Consider the following 18,427-nt stretch of genomic DNA (forward strand, 5'->3'; position numbering starts at 1 on the left):
GCAGAGGAAAAAAATACACACATATAAACAGGGGTTCGAAAAGAATGAGAAAACAAAAGAACAATACTGTCATAGTTGAAAGCAGTGAGGTAAATTACTGTCAAGTGAAAATTCTAAATAGCAAGCCACGCATAGACTAAATAATATTTAAAATGGTTACACAGATATTAGGTAGAAATACTTCTTTGAGATGGGCTTTGAATTGCTTACATCATATTCAAGAATGAGTTAATCTGAAGTTAAAAAAAACATAAGCAACAAAATCTCAATGCAAGTTTTGTATGTATCATGAGAAGAGCATGGGAGTAGTCCAGCTAAATTTCAACAGCTCTCAGGGTCTGATTCTGCAGTGTTTACACAGCTAAACCTCCCACCAAACGACAGCAGAACCAGGCTCTAAGGTCTGGGTTGGAAATGATGACTATTAAAGGTTAAACAAATATAGGGATTACTTGTCATTCCACTTCTGGGGTCCCAGTTCCTGTAAAGGAACTGGGACCCCAGCTAAACCTCCCACCAAACGACAGCAGAACCAGGCTCTAAGGTCTGGGTTGGAAATGATGACTATTAAAGGTTAAACAAATATAGGGATTACTTGTCATCCCACTTCCTGGGGTCCCAGTTCAACACAGAGACCCGCTTGCATTAACAGTTTTTATTGATATCACTATAAACAAGATTTACTTATCCACTACCTCACCCTGAAAGAGAATTACACTATGCACATTTGTCTCTACCTGTCTAAAATGGTAGTGAAATGTACTCATCAAGATTATTTTATCAACAGTTCAGAGCATTTTAACTAATAGATTTAAAGTTACTCAGTGATTTTGCGCCTTAAAAATCTTGTTAGTCTGCTTCATAGGCCATTATCCTTTTATTACACCACTACAGCAGAGCACACTTCAATATGCCATGAATATTGGGTTCTTAGCAGCAGCAATTTTAGACCCGAGTTCTGCAGTCCTGATGATGTCAACTAGATTCTTGTTGTAAGGACTATAGGATAAGTTCCTATATGACCTACTGGCCCTGAAACAAGAACAAATGAAAAGCCACTCCTGTTTATGAGAGAGTTCTGAGCAGCAGAAAAAGTAAATACACTGTAAGTGAGCTCATTATGGGCCTAATGTTGCTCTTATCAAATGCAACAGAAGTTCTTCCATAAATGGCAATTGGTCCAGGCTCAGGATCATTTGATTACGTCAAAATCATAGGTGAACATGCATCCTCAAGTTCCAGATCTCATAAGAATTTTCCCTGTCATTTCTTTTGATACACACATTTACATTTCAGATGCGTAATTACAAATAATTTGTATACATCATTAAGTTCCATGAAACAACTTTAAGGGGTTCATATTGCTGTATATTTAAAAATTAAAAATGCAATACCAAAAAGGAGTTAATAGTGCTTATATGATAGGGTCCATCTAACACCAGTACTTGACAAGGTTAAGATACTTTTTTCACCCAGAATATGTCGTTTAGTATCTTTCTGTCTTTTATTAGTTTTCCTTCTTTTTTTTGTACTTTTCATTTTGATGTATATGAACAGTGAGTTGAATCACAGAATTTATGTTATAACAGTTATGATATCATAATATTGAAAATCTGGTGGTTGAGAGACATAAAATTACAATACTATCAAGTTGTGTTAGTCTGTATGAAAATACAATAAAGAAAAATCTCGCTTTGATAGTGTCTTTTGTCTCATGTTGTATATTTCCTTAATGAATAACCTCTCTCTCTCTCTCTCTATATATATATATATAAAGAATAAACTTCTGTTTCAAAGAGAGATCAATTGTAATGCAATAACTGTATCCAAATACCGATAAACTCTGTTCAAAAACCAAACCAAAATTCCTGGACTCAACAGTATTATATTAACAAGATACTGAAAAGATGGCAGCATTTTAATAGCAGGGAATAAATAAATTAACTGAAAAAAATGTAGTGTCAGAGGAAAAAAGAAAATTATTCAAAAAAGCGGACGTTAGGAAAAAGTAGTAAAAATAACAAGTAGAAATGAAAGAAATAAAGTGATGAACTTCATTAAGAGCTTGATATTTAGGAGCTGGAATTATGACATGGGGAATGCTATTAACTTTTGATCTCTCATTGAAATCTGGAGTGTTGCAAAAAGCTCTAAGTAATAACTTTGATAAAAAGGAGGCCTTTCATCGCCACATAGGCAGCCTTTCATTGCCCTTCATTGCCACATTGCCCCATGTATTTCATCATTTTTTTTTGCACCACAGTTCAACGAAATGTTTAAAAAAAATTGATACTTATTTTGTTTCCATCTTATTTTCTCTTTAGTGTCGCTATCAATAAGACAACTGTATGAATTGAAGCTAGTTATCACACTTTTAACACCTACATGCTTTTTTACTCATTCTGATTCATTTTCATAATTATGTCATCCTAACAAGCTATTATTTCCTTTTGAATTTTATTATAATGTACACAGACTTGTGGTAGTTAGAATATGAAAGAATATGAAAGAATAAGACCAAAAGTTGACTATATAAAACATACCTTTAAAGAAATTCCTGTTAAGATCTGCTTTCTTTTCAACTATGGTAGGCCTCTAGTGAACCAGTAAGGAATAGTAGGCACATGTTCAAAGTGGGCCTAAGTAGATGTGTTTGAAATACAGATGGGTGAGTTTGGGGATGTTTGTGCAATTCTCTTCTTTGATTTTAAATCACGTGGGTTCGTACACCCCCTGAATTTTGCTGAAAACAAAGAGGTCTGCTTGGAACCACAAATTGTCCCAGAGCTGCTCAAAACTAAAGCCAGGTAATTTTGTGAGCAATAGTTCATTTTCCATTGTAGGCAGAGTTACAGGGTCACTTCCAAGAGTCTTCTATTGTCACGAAAAAACAGGAAATATAAGATCCAGAAAGTTCAGATTAAATCTGTCATTTGTGGCCTATCTTGCTTCTTTATATTTTTATGAGGGGGTGTGTGTGTGTGTGTGTGTGTGTGTGAGTACACTCATGCATGTTAAGTACAGACCAAATTTTCCAAGGCTTACACTGGAGTTAGGTGGGTGAAGGCACCAGGTAAACATTATTTGTTAGATGCTCTGGCCCATTTTGCACCATTTGCACTGTTCAGACTGGCTTTAACTCCATAGCTGGAGAGACTCTTCTGGTGCAATGTAATCCCCCAGAGTAGTCAGCTCTTATACTTCCCTCTCAGCAACACTTTGATGCAGGGACAGGTTTGATAGAGAGGAGTGACTGATGTCTGAGGTGTTCCAAATAACCCTAGCTAGCGGCCAGGCTGTAGGGGCTCTAACTTGCATTAGTGCTAGGGCATAGTACTTGCTTTATGCTGTACTCAGTAGAGCTAGAGTGTAACAGATAACCTGGACCTAAAAGGGACATCTGAATCTTTTAAATATCTACCTGTTATTTTCAACAGGAGCTGCTTAGCTGAGATGTAGAGATGATGTCTAAAGGTGAGAGTCTCAATCTTGATCTGGAAGTGTAGTTTTATCCTGAAATATCTAAGTGCAATTTTCAACACCTACAAACTATGAACTGTGTCTAAGCAGGGCAATCAAGAAATTGTAATAAAGATCTCATTATTATTTCATTTTGGGTCTTCATCGGTAGTGGGGGGCTGGGGAAGGGGAGTGGAACACTTCCTGAAGCTGGGTGCATGGATCACAGGAAAAGGAAAACTGCTTTCTACTACAGAGAAATTTTGGCCAAACTGTGAGAACACCCCAGAAAGGCTTTCTAACTACACATGATGCCCATTTAAAGATGTGATGTGGGCCTTGGCAAATTAGGTGGGCTTATTTGCTAGGGCTCTCCTGGCTGCTTATGTATGTGCAGAATAAGCACCTTACATCTCTTCCTCTGTCCTTCTCACAACACCAAACTGGATGCAGTGACACTTATAATGAAAATTGAGGTATATCTTATGAAAGGATCCTAAGGCCTCATACCTGAGCATTTTGTTCAGTCAAAATTCCCACAGATGGAAATTGGAGTCATTGTGAATTCAACAAAAGTCAAAGAGAATTTGGAAAGGTATGTCCGATCAGGCCCTCAAAAGCTAAGAGTAAATGTATACAGATTCCTCTGGTACATTCTTTTGAATGCACTGATTTACTTGGTCCATATTATTGTATAAATTAGGGATATTATCTTGCAACATTTTGCTCCACAAATCTCATAATCCAGCTCATATTTTTATTGAACAAATGTTTTCTTGCTGCTTTGTCTGTTTCACAGTGCCAGTTGTACAGCTGCATGTAATGTTTTGCAGTTTTCTTTTTCTAAATGTATTGTTTTTAACACTTTATATATGTAAAGAAGCCTTGACTGTGTTTACATGCAGATCAGTGTGGGTAGAAATTCAATTGTGCCAAAAGAGGTCCCTTTAAAAATATGTCCTACAATGTGACCTTTTGGAGAATGTGTATTTAATTTCCCCCAAAACTGCCAATTAGAAGTTATAGTGCAAGCAACAGATTTTTGGCAATTGTACTAATGTAAAAAAAATGCTTGAAATGCTATCATGAAGCTCGGGGTTTGACAGGAACACTTGACTAGTAAACATGAATAGTCAAATCTAGCATCCTGTAAATCTTTCAATATGAATGTGGTAATATATTTATTTACAGGTGAACTACATTCCATTGATGCTGTCTCAAAAAAAGTAAGAAATTTTCCAGATAGAAAAAAAAATGTAGAGGAATAAATGAAAAATCAACTTTAATTCAATTTACAGAAAAGAAAAGAAACAAAGGATGCTGCAATCTTCTGATTTGTAAGCGCTCTCTCCCAGGGCATGTTTAGGATTTTCTGGTACAACACACATATTCTGTATTAAAAACAAATGTCCCCACAAAATTCTCTCATTTAAATTTAAATCTTAACTAAAAAAAGAGAAAAAAGTACAATAATAAATTCAAATTGCCGAGTTCCAGATTAAGATAGATTGTCTTCATACACTCTATGTCTTGTGCAGATATCCAGTCTTTGAGATTCAGAAAAGGATCAACTCATAATTCCCTGAAGCTAAATCAGGACACAATATAGCCCAGGCTATTCCAATTTTCAGTTTCTTAATTATCTCCTCTGTGTTCCCTTTATAGTACCATTGTGTCTGTGCCTTGAATCTTCCCGTTCCTGATCTTTGCAATCATAAACTTCTCCAATTCCTGAATCCTGCAGCTATTCCATAGCCTCAATAACTGGATGCTTTATACCCTCTGTATTCAAATGAAAGGGATACTAATCTGGTTATTCTGAGTGGTTGGCTGAACAGTTCTCTCCATTTTTGTTCTTAGTTTCTGCTGTTTTATTCACCTTCAAATTACACAGAAAATGTTCTCTGTATAACTTAGGCCTAAGAGAACTGAACCATTAAATACATGAGAAGATAAATAAATAAAACCTACCTCATGTTAGCTTAACAAAACTACATGAAAATGTAACACCACATATATAACCACCATATGATATTTGAAATGTTACGTTTTCGCTAAAACCAGTGGTTTTCAAACTTTTTTCATTTGTGTGCCCCTAAAAATTTTTGAATGGACGTACAGACCCCTTCTGAAATCTTAGTCGTGGTCTCTGGACCCTCAAAGACCTACAGACCACAGGTTGAAAACCACTGCTCTAAATGAACACATAATTGCTTTGAAGTAGCACCTATTGTAGTTATTTAAATTTACAGGGTCAGTTGTGGGATTGAGTGTTTGGGGACTGTTTGAGCCTTTGTTCCCTGGATCATTCCTGATTAACTTTCATCATCTGCAATCAGCCTTGCGATCACCCTTCCCCTGTGTGATTAATAAGGGGATAGGACTGACCTAGGAGAGAAGACCTTAACTGCCAGAGGCTAGGCAACCAAGAGGCACTAGCAAATGAGGGAGTTTGAGAGGGAGTTTGTAGGAGGGAGTTGTAATATAATTGCTATGGTTAGGAAGGGCTGCATTGCCAGTGCTAGCACTGCTCCTGCCTTCTCTACTTGCACCTGGATCTAGCCAACCAGGCCATGGATGCCTCTACACCATCAGGGCTTTGGATCTGGCCCACGGGACTGCTGCCCCCGTGGCACCATGGGGCCCGTGCCACTCCCGGAAGTGGCTGGCACCAAGTCCCTGCGGCCCTGGAAGGTGGGGGGGTGCACAGGGCTTCATGCACTGTCCTCGCCTGCAGGCACCTCCCCCTGCACATCCCATTGGCCGGGAATGGGGAACCATAGCCAATGGGAGCTTCAGGGGAGGTACCCGCAGTGAGAGCAGTGTGTGGAGCCTTCTGCCCTCCCTCCCCCAGGGGTCGCAGGGACGTGTTGCTGGCCGCTTCCAGGATCAGCATTGTGAAGGGCCAGGGCAGGCCAGCCCCACTGCATACTGCTGCCAGTCCAGAGCTGCTCCAGGTAAGCGGTGCTGGGCCAGAGCCCACTTACCTGAACCTCCTCCTGCACCCCAAACCCCTGCCCTAAGCCCGTTCCTGTACACCGCACCCCCTCTCACACCCTGCACTCCCTCCCGCATCCCAACCCCTTCTCCAGCCCTACATTCATGGCTCTGCATGCAATTTCCCTACTCAGATGTGGCCCTTAGGCCAAAACGTTTGCCTGCCCCTGCTCTACACAGATCCTGGTATGGATTTGCAGACTGTATCCTACATTTCCCACTCACAGAAAGCCAGGCTGGGGGGACCATCCAATGTGAAAGGTGTCTGCTGGTGGAATCTTTCAGGTAGCAGGTGGGAGAGCTACAGGAGGTGGTGGCTGGGCTGATGAGCATCCATGCTCATGAGGAATTCATTGAGCTTATTCACATACAGACATCTAAGGCTTAGGAAGCTATCCAGCTAGAGAAGACTGCAGTCACACCACCAGGGGAGGATATTGCTTGACAAAGGGTGGACACTGGCTGGTGGTTATTTCTGGAAGCAGGCAATGCTCAACCCATACTCCCAACCCACCCACCATAGTGATTAAGAATCATTATGCTGCCCTGGCAACAAGCAATGAGGAATCACCTCCAAAGGTGGAGGACGAGGAGAAGCCAAGTACCCCCACGGCTGTGAGGATCACAGCCACCACTCCCAGGAGGAAACTTAGGGTAGTGGTGATCGGCGACTCTCTTCTGAGGGCCCATCTGTCAGCTTGACATGGCATCCTGGGAGCTGTGCCGCATGCCAGGGGCACAGATATTACAGAGATAGTGTCAAGGATCATCTACCCCTCTAACTACTAGCCCATTCTCCTCATCCATGTGGGCACTAGCAATACTGTGAGGTATGACCCTCAGCAGATCAGAAATGACTACAGGGCTCTGGGAGTAAGGGTGAAGATGTTGGGAGCACAGGTGGTGTTCTCTTCGATCCTTCTGGTCAAGGACGGGGCCTAGGCAGGGACAGATGCATCCTGGTGGTGAATGCCTGGCTGCGAGGATGATGTTGCAAGGAGGGCTTCGGCTTCCTTGATCATGGGATGCAGTTCCGGGAAGAAGGACTGCTAAGCTGGGATGGGGTCAGCCTATCAGGGAACGGGAAGAGCATATCTAGATACAGAGTGGCTAACCTAGTGAGGAAGGCTTTAAACTAGGTTCGATGGGGGCAGGTGACAAAAGCCTGCAGGTAAGTTAAAAACATGGAGACCTGGGAGATGGGTTGGAATCTGGGGGGAGCATGAGCTGTTATAGTAGGGATAAGGGAGAGAGACAAGAGAGAATATTGGGGGAAATCAGATCAGTATCTTAGATATTTGTATACTAATGTGAGAAGTATGAGGAAGAAGCAGGAAGAACTTGAAATGCTAGTTAATTAACACAACTATGACATAGTTGGTGTCACAGACTGATGATACGCATGACTGGAATATTCGTACAGAAGGGTTCCGCTTGCTCAGGAAGGACCAGCAGGGAAAAAAAGGGAGGAGGCATTGCCTCATATAGAAACTGTATGCACTTGGACTGAGGTTGAGATGGAATTAGGAGACAGACTTGTTGAAAATCTCTGGGTAAGGAGAAAAGGGATAAAAAACAAGGGTTATGTTATGGTAGAGGTCTACTACAGACCACCTAACCAGGAAGAAGAGGTGGATGAGGCTTTTTTTAAACTAACAAAATCATCCAAAGTACAGGACTTTGTGGTGATAGGGAACTTCAACTACTCAGACATCTGCTGGGAAAATAAGACAGCAGGGCACAGATTATCCAATAAATTCTTGGAATGTACAGTATTGGTATAGGGGCAGGATTTTATATTTGTATATCAGAATGAATGTATGAGTTGATCATCCTGCCAGCCACCCTTTTTGAACAGCAGAAAGGAATGACCCTCTAGGACATTGGTAGAAACGCATCTGACAGACTGCCAGTGTCTGTACTGATGTTAAGGCAGGGACAGACCAGAACAATCCTTATGACTGATTATGGTCACCCTTTTGTTTTAGGATACGTTATAATGTCTACTATAGTTTCCTATATGTATTATAAATTAGGAAGGCTAGTTAAATATACATTTCTTTGTTTTAAGGTTTAGTAAGTAAGAGACAGGATCTTGTACTGTGTCTACGTTAAGTAGATTATAGGAATGTTGAAGGCCTGGGCCAGAACATGAACTGTTTTGATTATAAGATTTAGTAAGGTTTAATTTACAATGCCTTTCTTGCTCAACATAAAAACTGCTGTATACCTTTGAAGATCTCTGTAAAAGACTGTGTGAATGAGGGATGCATGCATCAGGAAAAGATAAGGTGTGAAGGCCATTGTTATAGCTAGATGGTCAAGGAACAAGGAGTGAAGAGACTTAATGACACCAGAGAACCATCAACACACATCCATAATTAAGGAAGGGCAGGCTGAGAATCTGAGGTGGATGCTGGCACCCCTAAAGACAAGACAATTGATTAAATCGAAACCTGGACAGGATGACCCTCTCTGAGGTGTTTTGGAATGCTAACATCAAAAGATAACACCAATTAAGGAGTTTTTGGTCACAAACTAACATAGCAAAATCCATAGACTTCAAGAGAGAAAAAAAAGGCTATAAAAAAAGGGTGCTTGACAATGGGACTTTGTGTTCATCTTGCCACAACTCTAGGAGCATCAGAAAGCAACCAACAGAGCCCGGCTCCCCTCTACAACCAATCTGTCTGGACACTAGATTGATCCAGACTCTAGACTGGTAACTATAAACATCAGCTGGCGGACTGTGTGCATGCTGTGTGTGTGTAACTGAAAAGCATATGCTAACTCAGGGGTCGGCAACCTTTCAGAAGTGGAGTGCCAAGTCATCATTTATTCACTCTAATTTAAGGTTTCATGTGCCCGTTAAACATTTAACGTTTTTAGAAGGTCTCTTTCTATAAGTCTATAATATATAACTAAACTATTGTTGTATGTAAAATAAATAAGGTTTTTTAAATGTTTAAAGCTTCATTTAAAATTAAATTAAAATGGAGAGCCCCCCGGACTGATGGCCAGGACCTGGGCAGTCTGAGTGCCACTGAAAATCAGTTTGTGTGCCGCCTTCGGCGTGTGTGCCATAGGTTGACTACCCGAGTGCTAACTGCTGTATTCTCATAAATAGCAAGTCTAAGGGGAAAACCAATTGAAGACAGTTGGCAGTTTGACAAAGAGGCATTATTAAGGCCACAAGAGAAAACTATCCCACTGCGTAGGAAAGATAGGAAGAATAGTAAGAGACAACATTGGCTTAATTAGGAGATCTTCAATTATCTGGAACTGAAAAAAAAAATGAGTCCTACAAAAAGTGGAAACTAGGTCAAATTACAAAGGATGAATATAAACAAATAACACAAGTATGTAGGGACAAAATTAGAAAAGCCAAGGCACAAAATGAGATTAAACTATCTAGAGACATAAAAGGTAACAAGAAAACAAATACATTAGAAGCAAGAGGAAGACGAAGGACAGGGTAGGCCCATCATCCAATGAGGAGGGAAAAGCAACAGAAAAAATGGAAATGAAAGAAGTGATAAATGACATTTTTGTTTAGTTTTTCACCACACAGGCTGGTGATGGTGATTGGTCATCTAATGTAGTGAATGCTAGTGAAATGAGGTAGGATCAGTGGCTAAAATAGGGAAAGAACAAGTTAGAAATTACTTGGACAAATAGTATGTCTTCAAATCACCAAGGCCTGATTAAATACATTTTAGAGTACTCAAGAAGCTGACTGAGGAGATATCTGAGCTATTAGTGATTATCTTTGAAAAGTTATGGGAGATGGGAGAGATTCCAGAGGACTGGAAAAGGGTAAATATAGTACCAATCTATAAAAAGGGAAATAAGGATAACTTGGGGAATTACAGATGTCACCTTAACTTCAGTACCCGGAAAGATAATGGAGCTAATAATTAAGCAATCAATTTGTAAACACCTAGAAGGTAATAAGGTGATGAACAACAATCAACATAGATTTGTCAAGAACAAGCCATGTCAAACCAACCTTCTAGCTTTCTTTGATAGGGTAACAAGCCTTGGGGATCAGGGGAAGCACTCGATGTCGTATATCTTGACTAGTAAGGCTTCTGATATTGTCTCACATGATCTTCTCATACAAAAAAAAAACTAGGGAAATACAACCTAGATGTCTAGATGCCGTCCACTGAGCTTTTAAAAGCAACATCTTATTTAAACTAAAATGTATGACAGACTCTAAATGACCAACTGGTTTATCATCATGAAAACCAGTTAATTTAGGATTTCAGTTACTCTCTGGTATAGAGGATCCCACACAATGTAATAAATTTGCTTAGCCTTTTTTCTAAGGAGCCTACATCTTGTTTGTAGTGAATCTCAAGTATTTTTACAAGGCTGAGCTCAGAATTAGTTGATTTGATCCTGATTTCCAATGTACAGGGTTCCCGCCTCCCTCAATTTTTTTGCGGTTGATGCATATATGTATCAGTTGCCATTGGCTCTACCTGGGCTACCATGTTTACTTGTTTGCTAGCAGTCTGGCACATTATTGGCAAAGGTGCTATAACATTCTTACTGTGGGGTCTCTTCTGTTGTCAGACACTTCTCTTATATGGTTAGAGGCAGTTCCTCTGCCCTGAACAGTAACATCTGTTTATGTTCTATATAGCCTGGATTATTACAGCTTTACAAATTTTCCAATCCCCTCTCCTTGACTAGGAGTAGCTGTTTTCCAACTACAACAGTTGTTCCACTGGGCACATTCAATAGAGCTCTGAATATGGTATGAATGTCAGTTCATCATTGGTCTATATCATTGGCAGCTACAAAATGTAAGACAAAATAAAGGTCATAAATTGGTTCAAATCCCCTGTCTGTTTCCCACTTGTGCAGTCCCATGCGCTTACAGTCATTTCCTTACCATTAGTATTATTCCACAATGCTTCATACACACACACACACAACTAATTTCTAGAGTCAAAAGGAATTTTCACAAGCAAAATTTGAATTTTCTTTTACGTCCAATAAATCCTGCTCCCAATGGAGGTGGCAATAATCTTTGCACACTAAACTACTGAGGCTTTCTCTGCAGTGATGTGCTCTTTTACCTCCACTTTCGAAGAAAGGACATACCATTTTTAGATATTTCTGACATCAATTCCAGCAGGTCTCCACGTTTTCTTCAGAAACTGAAGCTCCTCATATATTCCATCTCAGTGAGGAAAAATACTGTGTTTTAGGTTTCTCAGTCACCCTATTGTTTACATAGCTGTTTGGATCCGGTCACTATTCAAGGCTCCTTTTGCCCAAGCTGTTTCATTTTAGTCTGTAGACTTGTCAAATTGTTATACAGTGTCTCAACCACCCCTTTTAGAGCTGTGCTATCCTTGCTCAAGATGGTTTAAAAACGTTCCTTTAGTTGAACAATTCCAGCAGAACAATGTGGAGGTGGAGCCACATATCTTGAGTCTTTGCAAATGGAATAACCTACTTAGCTACCATTTTAGAGTTGACATTTCTTTAACAGTAATTGTTTATATTATGGGTTCGAGTATGCTACTAATTTATATCAACTTGTAATTTACACTAATTTGTTGCCTATTTCTATTAGGCTTAGGAATTCTGGTAGCACATACACACTTTGTGAATAAAAGTAAATATTCACAATCAATGGTGTACCTTAAAGTTGAATTTGTAAAAAAGGAAAAAGTAAGTAAAAATTCTGAATTTCAGATCAAGAGATCAAGGTAGTTTTTCTAGGGATGCATCTGGTAATGCTGCAGATATCAAACCCCCCCTATCAAGTACACTTATAGGATTCCAGACTCAGGAAATGATCAACTTTCTTTGCTACCTAAAGCCTAATCAGGACACAGTTTGTAAATTTCCATTTTGTCAATACTTAAGAGTTTCCCTAATGCCCTTCAAAGTCTGACTGCATCTTAAATCTTCCAGATCTTCAGCTTCTCAAACGCCTGCATCTTGCATTCCTAGAATCAGCTGTTTCCAGAATGTTGTGATTCAGCAGTGCTTCTCAGCTCCAAATCTTGGGTGTTTAATACTCTCTGTGTCCAAATGGGATAAGCCGCTGGTGATTCTGACTGGCTGGTAAAAAGCCCTCTTTCAAGACCTTTGCTCAGTTCCCACTGTACTGCTCTCATCCTCCAATTTTATAGAAAATGCTCTTTAGTTCACTAATTCCTAAGTTATGCAAGTATTTAAACAGAGAGACAAAGAAATTAAATGCAAAGCTCATTACACAAAGAAGTTGAAAGATTTAAACAGTTCCATTATAAGTGGAAACTGAGCCTTGAGCAATGGTGCAACACAAGCCCTACGTACCACTTTAGTCATTATGACAGGACTTAAGTGGTGCATTTGCCTTGAGCTAGTCCTTTGCATAGGGTGACTCTCACCTTATATAGGAAATACCTCAAACTGTCAGACCAGTTGTCAAGGTTCTTTCCCCACTCTGAACTTTAGGGTACAGATGTGGGGACCTGCATGGACACTTCTAAGCTTAATTACCAGCTTAGATCTGGTATCGCTGCCACCACCCCCAAGCACTACTTTTCTTCCCAGAGTAGTCTTGGGAGACTTCATCAATTTCCTGGTGAACCTAGATCCAAACCCCTGGGATTTTAAAACAAGGAGAAATTAACCATCCCCCTTCCTTTCTCCCACTAACTCCTGGTGGATCCAGATCCACCCCCTTGGATCTAAAAACAAGGAAAAAATCAATCATGTATTTAAAAAGAAGGCTTTTAATTAAAGAAAAGAAAGGTAAAAGAAAACCATCTGGGAGAGATTAGCATGCCAGCTACTCTCACAGACAACAGATTCAAAACACAGAAGATGTTCCCCTGGACAAAAACTTTAATACACACAAGAATACCCAAATTTGATAATTCTCTTAATGGTACCAAGACAAGTTACAAAGAAAATAAACATAAACCTATTTATCCCTTTCTAAAACTTACTACTCTAATAAGAGGCTGGTTCCTTGATCTTTTTCACTCCGGCTGAAACTGAAACTCTAAACAAAGGAAAACTTCCCTCCTTCCGTTTGAAACATCTTGTTCCCCCATTGGTTCCTCTGGTCAGGTGTCAGCTAGGCTAGGTGAACTTCTTAACTCTTTACAGGTAAAAGAGGCATTAACCCTTAACTATCTGTTTATGATACACCTCCCAAATCTCAGACAGTGTTGAACTACACTGGTGGTGATTTCTTCCTAGAACTTTAGAATAAACAGATTAATACAACACATGCACATTTACATATACTACTAATTATGTAAAACTACAAGAATTTTCACATTTCAAGGACAATTTTAATCAGTTAACTCTGGGAAACTTTCACGGGAGAGTGCATCAGCTACTTTGTTAGAAGCTCCTGAAATGTGTTAAATTTCAAAATCAAAATCTTGGAGAGCTAAACTCCATCGAAGAAGTTTTTTGTTGTTTCCCTTGGCAGTATGAAGCCACTTTAGCGCAGCATGGTCGGTTTGTGGCTGGAAAGGCCGTCCCCAAACGTATGGGCTTAGCTTTTCCAGGGCATACACAATGGCGTAGCATTCTTTTTCACTGATTGACCAGTGGCTTTCCCTCTCAGACAATTTCTTGCTGAGAAACATGACAGGATGGAATTCTTGATCCGGTCCTTCCTGCATTAAAACTGCTCCTACACCATACTCAGATGCATCTGTGGTTACTAGGAATGATTTGTCAAAGTCTGGGCCCTTAGCACAGGATCAGACATGAGAGTCGCCTTAAGCTGGTTAAAGGTCTTTTGACACTCATCAGTCCACTTAACTGCATTTGGCTGTGTCTTTCTGGTCAGGTTTGTTAGTGGGGCAGCGATTTGGCTGTAGTGTGGTACAATCGCCTGTAATATCCGGCCAAGCCTAAGAATGATTCGACCTGTTTCTTTGACTTTGGGACAGGCCACTTTTGGACAGCACTTTTGGTAGGGGATTTATCGTTCCTTGACCCACCTGGTGTCCAAGGTAAGTCACTCTGTTTTGGCCTATTTGACACTTTCTGGCCTTAAGAGTTAGTCCTGCCTGCCTGATGCGCTCAAAGACTTTTTCCAGGTGCTCCAGCTGTTCTGCCCATGAATCAGAAAAAATTGCCACATCATCGAGGTAGGCAACTGCAGATTCTCCCAATCCTGCTAGGAGGCCATCTACAAGACTTTGGAAGGTGGCAGGTGCATTTCACAGCCCAAAACGAAGCACATTAAATTCATACACCCCTGCATGGGTGATGAAGGCTGACCTTTCCTTGGTGGGTTCATCTAGTGGTACTTGCCAGTACCCCTTGGTTAAGTCTAATGTAGAGATGAACTGGGCACATCCCAATTTCTCCAATAGCTCATCGGTGCGTGGCATTGGATAGTTGTCGGGACAAGTTACTGCATTTAGCTTACGGAAGTCCATGCAAAAGTGTATCTCTCCATCTGGTTTGGGAACTAGAACCACTGGAGATGCCCAGGCATTGTTAGAGGGGCAGATTATAACCATCTGTAGCATGCTTTGGATCTCCCGTTCTATAGCAGCTTGGGCATGAGGAGACACCCGGTAGGGTGGGGTTCTAATTGAGTGAGCACTACCTGTGTCAATGGAATGGTATGCCTGTTCAGTCCATCCTGGGGTGGCTGAGAATATTGGCACAAAGCTAGTGCACAGCTCCTTGATCTGCTGTCGCTGCAGACATCCAAGGGTCGCGAAGAGGTTCACCTCTTCCATGCCACCGTCACTTTTTCCTTTGTAGTAGACACCTTCAGGCCGCTCAGCATCATCTCTCCCTGGGCTGTAAACTGACAAACCTTTAATTCTCTGGAATAAAAGGGCTTTAGAGCATTAACATTCTCTAATACACTTTAGGCTTTAGGGTTGAGGTGGGGAATGCTATGAGATAGTTAACAGCTCCCAGGCGCTCTTGGACCATGAATGGCCCTTCCCATGATGCTTCCATCTTATGGGCCCGGAGCACCTTTAAGACCATAACCTGGTCCCCTACTTTGAAGGAACGCTCTCTGGTATGTTTATCATATCAGGCCTTCTGCTCTTCCTGAGCATCCTTTAGGTTTTCTTTAGCAAGGGCTAAAGAGTGTCGGAGGGTGCTTTGTAGGTTGCTTACAAAGTCTAGAATGTTAGCTCCTGGAGAAGGCGTAACCCCCTCCCATTGCTGCTTCACCAACTGTAATGGCCCCTTAACCTCGTGGCCATACATAAGTTCGAATGGTGAAAACCCTAAACTGGGATGTGGTACAGCCCTGTAGGCAAAAAGCAACTTCTGCAACACTAGCTCCCAATCACTGGAGTGTTCATTTACGATTTTACGTATCATGGCCTCAAAAGTTCCATTAAACCTCTCCACCAGGCCATTGGTCTTAAGGGGTAGCAACCAAGAGATTCACCCCATGAGCTTCCCACAGGTTTTTCATTGTCCCTGCCAGGAAGTTAGTTCCCGAATCTGTAATGATGTCGGAGGGCCAACCTACCCTGGCAAAAATATCTGCTAAGGCCTGGCACACACTTTTAGCCCTGGTGTTGCTTACAGCTACTGCTTCCGGCCATCAGGTAGCAAAATCCTTGAAAGTCAGTATGTACTGCTTTCCTCTGGGGGTCTTCTTTGGGAAAGGACCCAGAGTATCCACAGCTACTCGCTGAAATGGGACCTCAATTATGGGGAGTGGCTGGAGAGGGGCTTTGACCTCGTCTTGGGGCTTTCCCACTCGTTGGCACACCTCACAAGACCTGACATAATTAGCAACGTCCTTACCCATTCTCTCCCAGTGGAAAGACTTCCCGAACCGGTCCTTGGTTCTGTTCACCCCGGAATGGCCACTTGGATGATCATGGGATAAGCTCAAGAGCTTTACTCGGTACTTAGTTGGAACTACCAACTGTCTTTGAGGACGCCAGTCTTCCTGGTGTCCGCCAGAAAGAGTCTTCTTGTATAAAAGTCCTTGTTCCACAACAAACCGGGATCGGTTAGAAGAGCTGAGAGGCAGTTGGGTGCTACATGCCGCCGCTCAAGCTTTCTGAAGGCTGTCATCTGCTTCCTGCTCAGCCTGGAACTGTTCCCTTGATGCTGGAGACACCAGTTCCTCTTTAGACTGTGGACTTGGGTTTGGTCCCTCTGGAAGCAATGCAGGTGATTGGGTTGTTCTCGTTGATTGTGAACCGCTCTCACCTGGTGCACTATGTGATATTTCGGGCTCCAGCTGAGCCTCTGGGGTAGGGTTGTCTGCTGCTTCTGCCAGTTCAGGCCCGCTTGTGCCCTCTGGCGTTGGAGTTGTAGATGGGTTTGCAAGCACTGGAGTCAGTGCTGGCAACGGTTCTGGTGCTGGTTGCTTCGTCAGTTCCAGTTCTGGGACTGAATTCACTACAGCTACAGCATTCATGGGTAGAAGATCCTGTTCCACCACCTCTGTCTGGTCTCTGATAACACAGACCGGGCCCTGATGGACGGCTCAGGAACAGTGATGGATGTGGAAGCTTGCTTGGCTTGGCTGCGTGTGACCATTCCCACCCTTTTGGCCAGCTTCACATGGTTGGCCAAGTCTTCCCCCAGTAGCATGGGGATGGGATAATTGTCATAGACTGCAAAAGTCCACAGCCCTGACCAGCCATTGTATTGGACAGGCAACTCAGCTGTAGGCAAGTTTAAAGATTTTGACATGAATGAGTGAATTGTCACTTGGGCCTCTGGGTTGAACTGGGGATCCACTAAGGATTGGTGGATAGCTGACACTTGTGCCCCAGTGTCTCTCCACATGATAACCTTCTTTCCGCCCACTCTCAAGTTTTCCCTTTGCTCCGAGGGTATTTGAGAAGCATCTGGGCCTGGGGATCTTTGGTGTGATTATGGTATAATGAACTGTAATCAGTTGGGGTTCTTGGGGCTGTGGGCCTTTATATGTCCCAGTTCATTACATTTAAAACATCGCCCCACTGATTGGTCACTGGGCCGAGGTGGGTTGCTGGAGACTGGTGAGGTGGGACAATAAGGTGTCTGGGGCTTTCTTTGGGTTGTAGGTGGGACCTTGGGTTGCCCCCGGTGATAGAGTTTGGTTTCGGTTTGCTCCCTCTGATACTCCAACTGCTAGCAGTTTTTTTCTTTTCTGCCACTTCCACCCATTTGGCTCCAATCTCCCCCGCCTCGGTTACAGTTTTGGGCTTCTCATCTAGGATGTACCTTTCTGTTTCCTCAGGAACATCCTCTAAGAACTGCTCCATTTGCATCAGGAGAGACAGCTCTTCCAGAGAGTTAACAGTTGCTCCTGATATCCAGGCATCCCAATTCTTTCCAACGTGGTAGGCGTGTTGGGTAAATGACACATCTGGTTTCCACCTTAGGGCTCAGAACCGCCGACGGGCATGCTCAGTTGTTAGCCCCATTCTGATTCTGGCCTTGGTTTGAAAAAGTTTATAATCGTTCATGTGTTCCTTAGGCATTTCAACCGCCACCTCTGCTAAGGGACCACTGAGCTGTGGCCTCAGCTCTATCATGTACTGCATGGTCTGCAGAGATGCTGTACCCAAGGCAAGCCCTTTTGAAATTTTCTAAGAAGGCCTCAGTATCATCACCTGCCTTGTAGGTGAGAAATTTTCTGGGATGGGAAACAGTACCTGGAGAAGGGTTGTTAGGGTTGGCTGGTACATCCTGCTTAGCCCTTGCTAATTCCAGTTCATGCTTTCTCTCTCTTTCACTCTCCTCCATCTCTTTTTCTCTTGCCTCCATCTCTTTTTCTCTCACCTCCATAGCTCTTTTGTGGGCAGCCTCTTTGGCTTTCTCTTCTCTCAGGTGGGCAGCCTCATCTCTGGCCATCTGTCTGTCATGTTCCTTTTGGCTCTCCTCATCCTGGAGCTGGCTAATTCCAGCTCCTGTTGTATGTTTTTTTTTCCTTTGCTTGACATGTTTCCCTGCTCTGCATGAGCTATCTTGGTTTGCGAAGTAAAAACAAAAACAAAAAAAAAAC

The 18,427-nt window shown here is 42.0% G+C and overlaps 1 protein-coding gene across 1 annotated transcript in view; it reads right to left on the bottom strand.

The window, feature by feature from the left end:
* Positions 1-18,427, bottom strand: part of CTNND2 (catenin delta 2) — a 1,223,799-nt gene that overhangs the window by 414,416 nt on the left and 790,956 nt on the right.

This window comes from Gopherus evgoodei, chromosome 2 (assembly GCF_007399415.2).
Source record: "Gopherus evgoodei ecotype Sinaloan lineage chromosome 2, rGopEvg1_v1.p, whole genome shotgun sequence".
Taxonomy (NCBI): Eukaryota; Metazoa; Chordata; order Testudines; family Testudinidae; genus Gopherus; species Gopherus evgoodei.